Genomic DNA, 17,027 nt, shown 5'->3' with positions numbered 1-17,027 from the left:
CAGCAGGAAATTGGTTTGGTTGCAAGCCAGCAACTGCATGCCAGAGCACAGGAGTTGTCAAAAATGCCCAAGTCTTCTGTGAATGCATTCACACCTTTACAGATAACAGCTGAAGTACTTAATGATTTACTCCTACCTATGAGGAGCTGGAGCAAGACCTGACATGTACAGGACATATCTCATCTTTTTGACCACCATCAACCCATATCAAAGCACCCTCTTACTGTAATCCATCTCTTCCTTCAGGCACACCTGAGATTATATAACTGTCACTCAAAATGCAGGGCTACTGAGTTCTCGAACTTACTGGGTTCTTTGTTGTTAGCATGAAAGCAGACTCTAACACCAATGCATTGCTTTGAAAAAGCATCTGTTCCCTCCCTCATATCATAGTTTATCACAGCTATATGTTTCAGACCATCAAACATATGTGTGTGTGTATATATATATATATATATATATATTAGGGGTGCAACGATACACAAAATTCACGGTTCGGTTCGGTTCGATACTTTGGTGTCACGGTTCGATATTTTTTCGATACACAAAAAAATGTTCATGCCTTTTTATTAATTTGTCATTTATTAAATTTTCACGGCACATTCTGCACCACCTCTCTGTGCGTTCATCATTTGTTTGAAGCCAGCTCACCTCCTGCAACCACTTTTCCGAGAATACGCGCTTCTTTTGTGGTTCGGACTCCTGACATTTCTTTGGAGGTGGAGGCACACCAAAGTAATTGCTTAAAGGAGCTTCTTCGGCATCTTTAAGAGTTCTAAACAAATGTCTGTCCTCCTCCTGAAAATCTTATGTATGCAAACACGCGTTGCAACTTCTTATCTTGTGCGTGTTTTTTTATTTTGACAGCGAATGCGCACCACTAATGTGTAGACCTGGTTATTTAGCTCATCATATTGCAGCCACAGAAATTCTTTTTGTCCATGAAACCATAAAGCTGCACTTTCTCTTTGCCTTATAGTCTGATTTGTCATAACTTTTCCGTTTTGTGGTAAGCTTTTCTTTGGCTGTCACGTCTTCACCCTGACCTGTCTTATTTGGCTCAGCAGAACTAAAATATATATCCTGCTGCTTTTACACACGCACTCGATAACACTCAGCGATTCTCTGCGATCAACCTCTCACAAGTTTAAGCTTGCTGCGGGAGATTTCACTTGTCATGTTTGCATAGTAAGCTAACGATTGATAAGACGATGTCAGAGGAATTGGTGCGCAAATTATCATCACTCACCAATCAGTGCTGTCGCTCTCTATACACAGTTCGCGCGATTGCAAAGTGAAAGCAAAAAACAAGCGCAAATTCAAACGCGATTTCAATATGTCACATATTGACAGTGGCTCACCGATGCCAATGACATAATTACCCAGCTACATTTCCGAAAGAATGCAAAAGCATTGACATATATTTTTCCTTCGTACGATAGCCCGACGAGCAGAGCAGGGCAGCCGGACTGGAAAAATCGCTAGCCCCAGGACGTCGGGCTAGCGATTTTGCGAGCCCTGTATCTGATTGAGGAATCACTCATCTTTGGAAAAGAGAGTTTATTACAGAGAAATGTCTCTTTCCAAAATAAAAGCTTTACTATACGCTTCTTCTGGGCTATATTCTCAGCAGCATATTAAACATATCAGGTCCCCATAAGGAGAATCATGTGCTAACGGCTGTCTAAATGACTCGGGTAAAGTTTGTATGCGTGCTTGTTGTTTTTGTCTGCTTCCACTTGTCTTTGCACTGGGATGCTATCGGGTAAATATGCAGTCATATTCGTTGTGTTCCCACTAGTGCTGTCAGCCTTAATCTGAAATGAGGTTAACGCCACAACACGGCAAATCTCCGTTAACGAGCTACCGCGGATTGCCCCGTGTGTGGGGCTGGACAGCGTCAACACATTAACGAGCTAACTGCGCTAACACACTAGTTCCCACTCATGTAATTGAGCATTGCGTGGCACATCTGACATACTGTTTTACTTTAGTCCATGACACGCTTACCTTCAGGGTCATACGTCACATGAAGACCAAAATAGTTCCAGACGCCAGATCTGAATGAGGGTGGGGGAGGTTCAATTTGCCATGTTGCAACAAGCTTAACTTCTGTCTAGCTAGCTTGCCCTGCGCTCAGTGAATCTGTGTTCGACTACTCTTCCTAGGCTGCACTGTCGAGCGCAGAGCCACTGAACGCTCAACACAGACAGCACCGTCAGAAGGAAAGTTGATAAAATAAATTAAAAATGCTGTATTGTTCGATACATATGCGTACTGAACCGAAAGCACTGTATCGAACGGTTCAATATCGATACGAGTATCGTTGCACCCCTAATATATATATATATATATATATATATATATATATATATATAGATAGATAGATAGATTGAATCCAGAAATCACTTAAATAGAACCAAAGTGAGGTAGACTAAGAGATCTTAGAAAGCAACACATCATGCCACGATGTAAAGAAACAGCTGAGAAACAAAATCTTTGACATCTATCTGCTTACAAAACCATTTCTAAGCCTTTGGGACTCCAGTGAAAAATGGGGGAGCCATTATTCACAAATGGATGAAACTTGAAGAAGTAATGAATCTTCCCAGGATCCTATAAAAATTACTCCAGAAGTGCACTGAAAAAATAAGTACTTTCAAGAAAATATATTGTGGACGGATGAGACAAAAGTTTAACTTTTTGGAAGTATTTTGTTCCAGAAAGAGAAGAACATTACACCAATAGTCAAACATGCTGGTGGCAGTGTAATGGTCTGGGGCTGCTTTTTTACTTCAGGGCCTGGATGACTGATTGATTTGGTTTTCCTCTCCACCAGAATATCCTAAAGAAGAATTTCCAGCCATCAGTTTGTGCCCTGAAGCTCAAACCCTCTTTGGTTAAGCAACGTGATGGTGATCTGAAATGTACCAGCAAGTCCACCTCTGAATGACTCAACAAAAACAAAAACAAAATCAAGAGTAGCCTAGCCACAGTCTGGATTTAAATCAGAATGAAATCCTTTGACATGTCCTTAAACAGACCGTTCATGCTTGACAACCCTCCACTGTGCCTGAATTAAAACAATTCTGCAAAAAAAGAATGTGCCAAAATTCCCCCACAGTGAAAGACTCACTGCCAGTCGTCACAGATGTTTGATTGCAGTTAGAATAAAATAGAATCCAATAGAATAGAATAGCCCTTTATTGTCATTGCACATGCACAATGAAATTATGGAGTTCTTGCTCCTAAGGGTGGCACAACCAGTTATTATGTTTAGGGGGCAATTACTTTCTCACATGGAGCCCAGTATGTTTGGGTAACTTTTTTCTTTTTTGTTTTAAATGTTATATACCTATGTGGTATGTGACTTTTGTTGCCATGATGCCAGGTCTCTCTTGGAGATGAGATTTTTAATCTCAATGAGATTTTTTACCTGGATAAATAAAGGACTAAAAAATTTACTTGTGTTATCAAATATGCAAACAAATAAGAAATCAGGAAGGGTGCAGACTTTTTCACTGCACTGTATGTCAAGAAAAGTCCATTTTGCGAGAGAATTTGTTAGTTTGTCCGATGCTGACTTACTAATTTTGGCCTGAAGCCAGTCATTTTATCCAGTTTGGGCTGCCGACACCTTTTGTTGGTACTTGAACTGGTACTGCTAGCGCTAACAGCTCCCACAGTTTCTGTGCTCACTGCAACATATTTTGCAATTAGATGTTACCGTAAGGTTGAAGTGCTTCGGTGGTATGCAAACTCCTTTCTGCACACTTTGCACAAAACAATGTTTTTATTAAGGCTTCCCCTGGATAGTCTTATGAAATTTCCCTCTAATCAGTCCTAGCAACGCGCTTTCTTCTGATTGTAGCTCCGATGTGTGCATCAGTGTAATCGGTATACCAGGAAATCATGCATTGACAAAAATTCCCCTTGCTTGGAATGAAAGTGTGATTAAATGTGTTTTTGTCCCGTTTGATTCTTTAGCCATCAGAATTATTGTCTGAAGGCCAAGAAAGATGCCCAACGGATTTACTTTGCCAAGTGGATTATCATGGCCTTGCCATATTGTTCCATTTGATTGACTTTGTTATTATTTATTTATTTATTTTATTTTATTTTATTTTAAGTTATTATAGATGGGACAGATATGACTGGGGGATAGGAAACGGAGCGAGAAAGAATGGGAGGGAAAGAAAAACAGGGAAAGAGGGACAGTGAGAGAAGACACTAAAAAAGAAATTCCGCTGGATCACCTGCTGAGAGAGAACCAAAAAAAGAGAAAGAAAACAAGCAAAAAGAGAGCAACACAATAAACACGACACCACAGCAATAACCTAGATAACTGTAACTAACAATAAATACTAAATATTGAATGTTATTCTGTAGCACGCAAGACCAACTGTGCACAATGTGCTTTGAGGTAGCAGCCAAGAAAAGTGTAGTTTGTGTCTGTGCACACCTGTATGCATGAGCGCAATTGTATTCAAAAAGTTTCTCCATGTAACAATCTGCTAGAGGGTGTGCGGAGCCATAGCCCCCCCAAGGCAAGAAGCAGGATGGAGGAGATCCAGGCCAAAGACATCCAGAGGACTTTCCTGGAAAGAGCAGAGGAGGAGAGCCCCAGACATGGGGCCACCCAGCAGGTGTAGAAGCCACAGGGGCTTCTACACCACGCGAAATCACTCATCTTTGGAAAAGAGAGTTTATTACAGAGAAATGTCTCTTTCCAAAATAAAAGCTATACTATACGCTTCTTCTGGGGAATATTCTCAGCAGCATATTAAACATATCAGGTCCCCAGAAGGAGAATCATGTGCTAACGGCTGTCTAAATGACTCTGTAAAGTTTATAGCATGCGTGCTTGTTGTTTTTGTCTGCTTCCACTTGTCTTTGCACTAGGGTGATGTTGGCATAAATGTGCAGTCATATTCGTTGTGTTCCCACTAGTGCTGCCAGTGTTAATCTGAAATGACGTTAACGCCACAACACGGCAAATCTCCATTAATGAGGTACCGCAGATCGCCCCGTGCATGGGGCTGGACGGCATCAACAGTTAATGAGCAAACTGCGCTAACGCACTAGTTCCCACCCATGTAATTGAGCATTGCATGGCACATCCGACATACTGTTTTACTTTTGTCCATGACGCGCTTACCTTCAGGGTCATACTTCACATGAAGACCAAAATAGTTCCAAAGGCCAGATCTGAATGAGGGTGGGGGAGGTTCAATTTGCCATGTTGCAACGAGCTTAGCTTCTGTCTTGCTAGCTTGCGCTGCGCTCAGTGGATCTGCGCTCGACAGTGCAGCCTAGGCGGAGTAGTCAATGCAGAACCACTGAGCTCTCAACACAGACAGCATCGTCAGAAGAAAAGTTGATAAAACAAATTAAAAACTTTGTATTGTTTGATACATATGCGTACCGAACCGAAACCACTGTATCGAACGGTTCAATATCGATACGAGTATCGTTGCACCCCTAATATACATATATATATATATATATATACATATATATACATATATATGTGTGTATGTATCTATGTATGTATATATATATATATATATATATATGTGTGTGTGTGTGTGTGTGTGTGTGTGTGTGTGTATATGGAAATTAATGACCTACAGTTTTCTCAAGATAAAAATATGGGAGCACCGGAAAATCACTCAAAAGAAACAAAAGAAGGAAAAAAAATAAATCCACCCTGACAATTTCTGCTGGATGTTTTTCAGACTTGTTATTTTTTAATAGAGGCTTTGCTTAAGTCTAATATATGAGCACCTTAAATATGTAATACATCAACCTTGTCTGTTTTTGTTTATATAGCTGTGGATAGATGTGTGATAATATATGTGAGTGAATACGTGTTTGCCTGTGTGCTACATGCATTCTTCAACTCTCTTGACAGGGGTATGCAAAAACATGACTCCCTTGGAGTGGAAACCATCTGCCTCACTTGTAATCAGTTTGTGCAGTGTCAGGGTGTTTACATTAAAGCACAAAGAAGAAAAAAAAAAAGAAGTGGGCAAGACTTCATAAATCAGTTTTCTGTTCAGTCCCCGAGAGTTTACATGGTCTCAGGGTAGTGTGACGCTTATCACTGATGAAATGAGTGACTTGCAATCTGGAAACTACCAAACTGCTTTGCTTGCATGCAAATGCTGCACAATTCACTAGTTCTCCTTTGCTGAGTAAACTTGAAATGTTAAAATGTTTATTTAATTAAGCTTCTAATCTTGATTGACATGCAAAAAGAAAAAAATGGTGAAAAATGATTGTTTTTCATCTTTTTACGCTGAACCTGACACCATCAAGACACACTCCAAGAATATCTTTTTTTTTAACTCCACTGGGTGAAATGTAATAAACATCTCCTCAGAGAGAATGAAATTCCAGGGCTGCAGCTGTGGCATTTGACTACAAAGCAAGCAGATCAAGACTGCCTGGCCCCCTAGTTCACCTCTCACACATCACGCAGTCTCCTACCATTTCTTTTTGACCAGATCTCTTCTGGATCTAATCTGAAGAGCTGCAGCATTAGCTGCAACATGAGGATATCGTCAATGAATTCACGGGAAATTAAATAGATGGAGTAAAAAGTCCAAGAATAATGTTCCTCATTCCTCTGCATGGATTCCAAACCAAACAGTTCTCTCTAATTACATGGAGCATGAATTAAATATAAAGATCTGTCATTTAATGTAGTGTTTGTAGAAATTCTCCCATTTCACTCACCTGTTTCTGTTCCAAACGTCAACCTGATGGATTCAAAACACAAGCTTAAAATTAAAGTTGTGTTCTTTGTCAGCATCACTTTATGTTTTCAGCATTTTTAGCTGAGGTTGACTCACTATCGTGTCATATACAGTGTCCAGAAATAGCATCAACAGCTAAGTTTGGCTGGACAGTATAGCACAGAGAGTAATGTTTAGCCTGGAGGCTCTGGGAGACCAGACAAGAATTCTGAGGAGCTTGACTGCTGAGTTCACCATGGGACATACTGAGAGAAGAAAATAAACTATTACAGCCTCAAAAAGTATTGTGTGTGTGTGTGTGTGTGTGTGTGTGTGTGTGTGTGTGTGTGTGTGTGTGTGTATATATATATATACTATGTTTACATGTCTTTGTGGGGACCAAAATTTGGAAGTTCACTTTACTTGTGGGGACCAATAGCCCTTATGGGGACAAAAAAACCGTCTCCACGAGTTTGAAGGCATGTTTGAGATTCAAAGTATGGTTTAAGTGTCAGGATTACAGTTGGTTGAGTTAGGCATTAATTTTTTATGGTTAGGGTAAGCAGCTGGGAAAGCATTTTGTCAATTAGGGTTTGGGTTAGGGTCCCCACAAAGACATGAAAACACGACTCTGTGTGTGTGTGTGTGTGTGTGTGTGTGCGCGCGCGCGCGCGCGCATTTAACAGAGAGAGAGAGAGAGAGAAATGATGCATGCAAGTGTCTACCGGGAGCAATAAACACAGCTTGAAGCCCCGTTTCGGTTTGGGTTTTTATAACAGCAAAAATTTCATCAAAATAGAACAGAAAAATTGACTTATTTGCCAGCACATCACACACTTTGTGGATAGAAACATGTTTGTGAAGGGAAGCAGTTTAGCACTTTTTGTTCTCATATAAAATCAGCTAAATGTGTACATCAAAAACCGATCTAAATGATCGTACCTTACACAGTTTTCCTGTAAATGAACCTTTACTTTCCCAGGACATTCTGGCTTTTTCCATCTGCTGTCTGGATCTCTGCTGCTGCTTCTGATGAACCAAGTGTTTGAAATAAAACTCTGTAAACCTGCAGCTCAGAGATGGAGGATTGAGATTGGTAAGAGCTTAATAAATAACAGCCAAGCCCATTTAAAACCCATTTTAAAGTAAAGGGGATAGCTCACAACAGGAAGCCCCTGTAAAATTGGGAGTCAAAGTTCCATTTGAATGGGATGGAGGCACAGGCTGCACAGCACAGGCAACAAAGTACAACTACGTTGTTAAATGCAATTGCCTAGATTACAGAGCATTTTCTGTTTGCATCACCAGCTGTTCACACCTGTGCACTGCAGGGCAAAGGGACACAGCAGAAGATGTTTTGGGCCATGACCAGATGAAGTATGATCATTTGCTCTAGAGTCTCTACAGTTTTTGGAAAACCACGGGTGCTGTGTCTATCCAGTCATCAGCACACAGTTCAATGCTTGCCTCCACAGTAGTATAGGGGTGCATAACCGCTAGTGGCATGAGAAACTTCCTTCCTTCTGTGAAATCATGATTAATGATAAACAATATATGCAGGTTCCTCCTGAGTAACAGATATTTGTCTTTAGAAGGGGCTGTTCCTATTTCTAAAACATATTGCCTAAACCACATCCAGCGTCTCTTTCAGCAGTTTTTATTTAAATGCAGGACTTCAGTGATTCATGAGTCATTGCATTCATTCTTTGCTTTGAGCATCCAAACTTCTTTGGAAACTGTGTTTTATTTTGCAGCTGACTGTTATTGCAATTGATGAATGGCAAAGCATAAGATTTTTTTCTTGGTTTGTGATCTTAAACATTACTAACTATTTGAAGGTGGAGCACTGACGTTTTGAAAGTTACACAGCAATAGCTTCTGCTCTGTAACGGAAATTTCAGTGGGCTTACTCGTGCTCACTAACTGGATGGAAGAATAGCCACTTAGTGATCTCAAATTGATAATTATAATATAAAACTGATTGCATCCATATCAAGCATAAGAAAGGGCACAAGGTTAAAGTGTTCCCAGAGCTGTAATGACTACTTTGGTATCTTAAATTAAGTAACACAGGAAGAGATGTTATCAGTGTAATATTCAGGCCTCTGAAACTTTTCTTTATCCGTGTTATTTCAGTGTACTTCACACAGAGCACTCTGCGTCACTTTAAGAAAAAAAAATTATAGAGGCTCGCTGCCATATTTTTAAAATACATTCATTTTCTCAGGGGAAATGATAGCCTGTCAGGACCTCGAGCTGCCTGCTGCCTTTAAAAACAATGTGCAAAAGGAAGCCCAGGCCTGAAAAAATGGGCCTTAATGTTCTCAGTCAAAAGAGTTTTTTTAATTGTACACCCTGGGTCTGCATAAATGACATCTATTCTGTTAAACTATCAATTTCTTAATTTTAGAAACATTGTATTCGTTTTTTCTATGATAAATAAATAAATTAAACACATAAACTTTCTGATGACTCATATGCGATAAAACGAAAACAAAACAGAGCAAGAAGCAGCAGCTCCAAACATGGATATAGTGTGTGCAGATGACAGACCTCTGTAGACCTAAGCCCCAGTTCTTATGTGCTGCTTCTATTACAGTTTCACACAAAAATATGTAGCTGCAAAGCAAAACAGCGGCCAAAAATTTCTCATGTGGACTGGGATGAAGCCACAGATTGGTCCAGACATGTTTCCTCTCTATGGGTGCCTGGCACCACTTGGGAAATCTTGGTTTGGTTTTAGTAAGTGGTACTCCACCCATGCCTCATTGGGGCTGAAGACACAACCGCAAGAATTACACCCTATATGAATGTCTGTCACCCTGTTTCCACTATAAGAACCGCTGTGCACCAACTTTACCCTAACCGACCGAGAATAGACCAGGATACTCGGTGAAGCATCGCCCTGGGAAGCCACCAGTAATGACCACCTCTGGCTCTATTTGGCTTTCTGTGGGATGGCTTAGAGACAAAGAGTCAGTTGAAAAAAATATGATCTGTGTGGGTTGCTTGTCTTCCTGTTTTCTTTTTCTCGATCAACATAGTGGGTATTTTTAGATAACAGTAGGCATGTTTAAAATAAAAGCTTTACAATGAATCAAAGTATTGACACATGCATGCATGCTTTTTATGTATACTTTCAGTTATTGCCAGTTGTTTAAAATTCTTGCAGTTTTTCTGTATAATCAGTCAAGAATTTGTTTTTTTCTTCTTCTAACTAACACCTTTTATTATTAACTAGCAATGTAGCTGCATATAGACTCATTTTCAAAGGTCTACCCTTCTGACCAGATCTTATACTGTGAGGGAAATTTAGGCTCATACCTAGAACATCTGGGTAGGGATGGAAAAGGATAGTATTATTTTATGTTTTTCCAAAATAGTATTTTTGGCAACAGTGGGAAGAAAAAACTCCTTTTTAATAGGAAGAAACCTCTGGCAGAACCAGGCTCAGGGAGGGGGCGGCCATCTGCCGCGACCAGTTTGGGTGAGAGAAGAAATATACTTAGTGTTTCTCTCCAACCTGTGATAATTTAAACTAAAAATAAAATCCTTCTTCACGAACAAACACTTAGCTGAGTAGAAGTGGGGTGCACTCTTGACTAAGAGAGTGCTTCATCCTGTGCTTTGATGTCAGTCCTGCTGATGGACTTGCAGAGATTACACCGAGCTCTGAAGTTTGACTCTTTGATTGGAGAAAATATTTACAGCACACACAAAGAGACGGAGACGAGCATTGACCGCCCACACCAGAGTTCACTACTGAAGGGGCAGTGAGAGGAAATACAGGGTACTGTTTGCCATCATCAGATACAGGATAAAGGAGTGGGATGCACTTGAGAGGAAGAAGAGGAGGATGTGAGAGTCAGAGTTTATTCAGCATTTTGATGAATCTGGTTTCTTTACTGGAATAATGTTGAACATGAAACCTTCTGGTTTCTGAACATACTGCTGATGGGCTTTTCTTTCCACAGCATTGTCGTATGTCAAGAAAAATCCCTGATACCAAAACCTAATATCAGATGTAGTTGTCTGGTTTTACTATACTGAATATGCTCAGTGGCCTTCTAAAGTGATGTTTAGTTGAAAAGACGTGTTGTATGTTTAGGTGCTGAAAGCAGCGGACAAGGCAGAAATGGACATTTCTTAAAGACTTCAGCTCCTCTGTGCTCTGGTTAACAGCTATCCAGTTATTCATGAGCCACACATGTTAAGACACTTTAAGTTCAGTCAGCACAGAATATACTTACAGAAATAAATAAAACCTTAAAAAGACAAAATTTTAAAAAACCTACACATAAAAAACTATGATCATTATGATGGTGAATAGTACATATAAATAAGAACACTTTAAATATAAAACAAATGCCAAGTTTTGAGTATCCCAGAGCACACTATAGAGGTAACCTTCTTTTCCTAATATGGTCTTTATGTCTGTTAAAACTGAAACATCACCCTGAACTCTTGAGCATATGCAGAAAAGTCCAGTATGAGATTTAACGATGTGTCTCTACTGTTTACATCTCTGGATTTGAGGGAGTCTGTGGTATGAGGCCAAACGTCATTAGAGAAGGAAAGGTGCAGACAGACAGCTGAGTTCTCTGAGCTGTTCTTTTAACATCAGCAGAGCTCCTGGAGTTCTGGCTGCGCTGAGTGAAGACAGCTGCAGGAGTCATAATCACCATCAACCGTTTCCCAAGCTAATACCACCTCTGCTCACCACCGATTATCGTTTTGAGGATTGCGCTCATTCACATTTTGTTGAGTCTGTTTTTTTGGCTCTGTTTTTGGACAGCAGGTACAGTTTTCCCTTGCAAAATGATCCCAGAGGCCAGGACCTAGTTCCGTCATACATACAACATGTGGCTTTTACATCAAACAAAGCAACATCTTTGCTGGATTCATCTCAAGCCGACTGTTAATCTCATTTGATTGAGTCTTGTTTGTTTAATCAAAGAAAAATACCATATCTCAAGAGGCTTCAGCACACAGAGAAGAATCCCATTGCACTTAATAGTACATTTATCAAATTACATGATCAAATGTTGCTCTCTGGCATGAAATCATGCTGCACGGGGAGTAACACATGAAGATTTTTCAATCATGACAACATTATGAACTGCTTAATAAAATATTTTTATAACCACCTAGTAAGACAAAGAGGAAGGCATTTCAATATGAGGTACAAAGTTTATATTTCATAATATTATGCACATCATTTCACATTGTCAAAGGAGCTTGCAAAGAAAAGCGTCTGGACTTCTTTAAGTTACTTGAAGACGTTTCACCTCTCATCCGAGAAGCTTCTTCAGTTCTAAGGTCAAATGGTGGGGAGTCCCATTTGACCCATTTGACCTTAGAACTGAAGAAGCTTCTCGGATGAGAGGTGAAACGTCTTCAAGTAACTTAAAGAAGTCCAGACGCTTTTCTTTGCAAGCTCCTTTGACTACGATGACCTGGATGACTGAGAACCTTCACAGACATCATTTCACATTTCAACTATAATTTGTAACTGCTGCTGTAACTATTGAAAATTAAAAAGAATAGCGGTAAAGAAAAATGTGATTGTATAAAAGTTTTGCTTTTGGCAACTAAAACTTGTATGAAAAACACATTAGGTAAACAGATCTTTTGGGAAACATTCCCCTTGAGCTTGATTAATGTCAGACACAACTTCACAAACAGGTGGCAGCAATAAGACGCTGAATTAATTAACTAAAAAAGATCCATCTGGTGGCATAAACAACCACAAGATCAGGAGAAAATAAAAGAGCACGTCTGCTTACAGAAACTTTAGCGAGTCCTTCTTTTTGTAGTTTACTCTAAAGTACTGAAGTGGTCGTATAATCTTGCCAATTTGAATAAAAACAAAAGGCAATCGCTGAAATTAAAACAGGACTTTGTACTAAGGGTATAAATTTTCCAGCTCCGGGGAATTTTAATTAATGGGATTTATTTCATTTCAAATGGTGTTTTCCAAAATAGCACACTTTTATGTGTTTCCAGCTTTCCATAAATCTTTTCAGTGGTAATTTTAGGATATCTCAAACACATTAAGTATTGTTTTCTTGAAACTCAGTCCTAAAATCTTTCTCCAATTTCCTGATTTTGCTTTTGGTTGTAGCATCAGATGTTTTTTCTTGACTGAGACTATGTTTTATTGACGCAATCTGTGTGTGGCCTAAAGAAAGGCTCCAGTGATAAAACAAAAACAAAACATATAATGTTCCCATATTATTTTGAAAAACCTTTCTGCACTACACCTAAAGAAAATAATCCTTCTAAAGCCACCAACGCATTTTGCTTTAAAAAAAAAGTTGTAGACTACTAATCCAAAGCAACACATGGTAATTTTTATTTAGTCTATTTAGTTTATTTCAAGGCAAATTAAAGAAAAGAACATCCATTCATATTACTGTAACTCTTTCCAAAAATACACAGTATTCATGAGTCTAACTGGTGCCTGTTAAAGATCATTACAGTATGAACAGTGCACACACGCCTCCTTGTTCGCCTCGCGGTGTGCTGTTCTCATGGTGTTGACAGGGGACACAAGGGCTCCCTTTGACAGAGCTGCCCTCCTCCCCTCCCCGGACCAGATGTTCAGAGTTAGCGGGCAGTTTGAAAATGACACTCATTCTTGAGCCACGTTGGATTTCCCCATTCATCTGCTGATGGACGGGTTCAGGAGGTGAAGACAGGCAAAAGTAATTCAGTGAAATGTGAATGTGCTACCTTAGTATTAAAGCTTTTTCTTAGAAAATATATAAATGTTACCTGAAATAACGGAGTGAACAAAAAATAAACAAGAGCGTCTCCACCTACAGCTGGCCCGGCTCTTCTCTTGAGTTTTTATGTCGAGCATTCTCAACTCTGAATAAACCCATGTGTAGGCTAAATGTGCGAGGAACGTCAAACACATGCACTCAAAAAGAATGTAAAAAAGAAATTTAAAGAATGTCTCAAGATGCCATCCTGAAAGAGATGAGAAGCAGAGGTGTTTCTCTCTGAGAACTGGACAAGGTCATGGAGAGAAACAGAGAGGCTGTAAACAACCTTCTGACCACATGCACACTGATAGGTTTCAGATGATTGTGAGTAAGAGGGTTATGCCCCGGGTGTGCGTGAAGCTTTAGAAATACCTTGTGGTACGATTCATACCCACATTACATACCAGACTGATGAGAGCCCATGAAAAAAAAGTAACAATAGTTATCAAAAAACAATACATTTAGGGGAATGTGCCCTCTAGAAAGCTGAGGCATGATTAGGTGCAGGAACAGCAGTGAGTTACCGTCAACCCTCCCAAAGCTCCGAAACACAACACATCTCAACCTCTCAAAAGAAAAACCTAAGGCGCTTGTTGTTTTAGAACCTAAAACAGACGTTTGCATACCTGCAAATGCATTTTAAATTTAGGTGGTATTAGCAAGTGTGCACAGTGTCCAGCTCAGTGAATCCCCCTGGTCTAAGTCTTTTTCCCAAAAATGTATTGCTTTGTGAGAACTCAAAAGCAGTCAAATGAAATCAAGATCTGGTCTCAGCTCTAACTGTACTTAAGTCTGTATGGGAATCATTTTTGTAGTTTTGTAGATGTGTCACAAAAAAAAAAAAAAAAAGTGGTTTATTACCAGAAAACTATTTTATTTGTTAGCATTATTAGATTTGGTCTGTTCTGTTCTCTGTTGGCAGTACTGTACCATGTGTACGGCACCACAACAAAGTCTCTTCCTGCTGGCACCAGTTTTATAGCATCGTCTAAGCCCGTCTGTGACGGAATTAAGTTGATTCTTTAATGTGGGACGAATATGAGTACAAGTGGTTTTGTTACCTCGTTTGTTTTATCGTCATATGAGAGTGGAACATTAACAGTGCTTTCTAGGCTCAGCAGAACATGGGAACTTGTTTTAAACAGTGTAGCTTACAGTAGTACAACATATGTCCAAAATAAATGAATACAAGAAAGAAAAAAAGAAGAAATTTAGATATTTAAAAAAGGAAGGTATTTGCTTTTGTTGCTACAGTGGCTATTAGTACTATGATTATGTCAGAAGTTTTGCTTATCATGCATTTTAAGAACAAACAAGACTAAAGACAAACTTAAAACAATTAAAGTAAAACTTATTCCAGCTGTTTTCACTCCTCATATGGGTACCATGTGCATATTTTGTTTTGAGGCCAGTTTTTTGCTTTTCTCCCCTAAAATGAACTTTGTTAACAATACTGGGTTGCTGTTTAGTCAAAAATGAACTTACACCAATACACCAATCAGGCATAACATTACTACGTGCCTAAAATTGTGCTGGTCCCCTATTTTGCTGCCAAAACACTCCTGACCCACTGAGGCAAGCACTCCACTAGACCCCTGAACGTGTGCTGTGGTATCCGGCACCAAGACGTTAGCAAAAGATCCTTTAAGTCCTGTTAGTTACAAGGTGGAACCTCCATGGGTTGAACTTGTTTGTACAGCACATCCCAATTGGATTATGATCTTGGGAATATGGTGGCCAAGTCAACAAATTGCTACAATGTGGCAGGACCCATTGTCCTCTTGAAAGAGGCCACAGCTATCAATGAATACCATTTCCATGAAAGGGTGTACATGATCTCCAACATTGCTTAAGTAGGTGGTACATGTCTGTGATGGACCGAGCAGTGAAGGAAACTTAGGCACAGGTTAAAGTCCAAAAAAATGATTTTTTATTTAACCCAAAAAAAACCCCATAATTGGTTAAATCATGCAAAAAGAATCAAAATCTTGGGCCCATAAAAGAGGTCAAAATAACAGAACTCTACTCAAAGTTGACAACACTACTGATAACTCAAACAAACTGACCTAACTTAACGAGACAAAGGGGAAACTTAAATAGTGGCTGATCAGCCCACAAAAACAGAAGAAGGGGTAAAACACACAAAACCTAACTAAACCAAACATAATGAACTCCAATCCCCCCCCACCCCATGGTCCCGAGTTATGGCATGAACCAATTTGCAGTCTTCCTTTAAAGCTCGCTCCGCCCCTTTTCCACCTCTTGGCTCCTTAATCAAGGGACTGGAACAGCTGCAACTAAGGTAACTCAGAAAACAAAAGATTAATCATACATGACAGTGTAAACTAAAATGTGCGCACTTATTTTAGAATGCAGTGTTATGTGGGTATGTGAATGAATTCTAAACCAAAACCAGTTATTTATAAGCCTCTACACTAACATGGTGGGTATTACCACTGTGTGGCTGTAAGTGCAGCCATCACAATGTCATATTGATGGCAGAACCCAAGGTTTTTAAGCATAACTTTGCCTAAAGCATCACACTGCCTTCTACACATAGCGAATCCTGGTACCAGGTATTCCCCAGGTAAGCAAGGCACCCGGCCATCCACATGATGTAACAGAAAACATGATTCATAAGAGCAGGTCATGTTCTTCCATTGCTCCATGCTGGCATGCCCATTGTTGCTGCTTTTGACAGTAGACAGGGGTCAGCACAAACACCCCGACTGGTCTGGAGCTTTGTAGCCTTGTACGCAACAAACTGATGCACTGTGTATTCTGACACCTTTCTATTAGAAACAGCATTACATTTGTCAGGAATCTGAGCTACATTAGCTTGTCTGTTGCTCCCCAAGTGTATCAGTGACTTCCCATGACCCCGTTGCTAGTTCACCACCGTTCCTTTCTAAGCTTCCAGATAGTTACTGACCACTGAGGACAAAGAGCTGCAGTTCTGATGATGCTTTAAGGACAAAATATTTACTCGCTCCCTAATATATCCCACCCCACATACAAGCCAAACCAACGAACTGGTCAAGAGGGCCAGCTCTGTCCTGGACTATCCGCTGAAGTCCATCGAGCAGGTTGGGGAGGAGAGGATGTTGTCTAAACTAACAGCCATCATGGACAACACCTCCCACCCCCTGCATGAGACTGTACGAGCACTGAGCAGCTCGTTCAGCAGTGGACTTTTACACCCACAGTGTAGGAAGGAGCGCTACCGCAGGTCACTCTTACCAGCAGCTGTTAGCCATGTTAAACTGTGTTAGTCATCACCTTTTTAATTGACATATGTTTTTAGTTGCTGCTACTCATTTGCATCTTGTTCGTACACTGTATCCATCTTACACATATTTACCTTACTTGTTCAGTTCCTAGGAAAGTGAGGCAGAGATCATTTTGGCTTTGCAACAATAGCAGATATGGACTGAGCCATGAAGTAGAGGCACATATTTAGCATTTATGGTTTAAAATCATGTTTTGTTTTAATTCCAATGCTACATTTTTTTTTCTG

This window comes from Neolamprologus brichardi, chromosome 11, assembly GCF_056152115.1.
Source record: "Neolamprologus brichardi isolate AB-2024 chromosome 11, ASM5615211v1, whole genome shotgun sequence".
Taxonomy (NCBI): Eukaryota; Metazoa; Chordata; class Actinopteri; order Cichliformes; family Cichlidae; genus Neolamprologus; species Neolamprologus brichardi.
The sequence above is the reverse complement of the archived record's forward strand: the minus strand, read 5'-3'. Positions refer to the sequence as shown.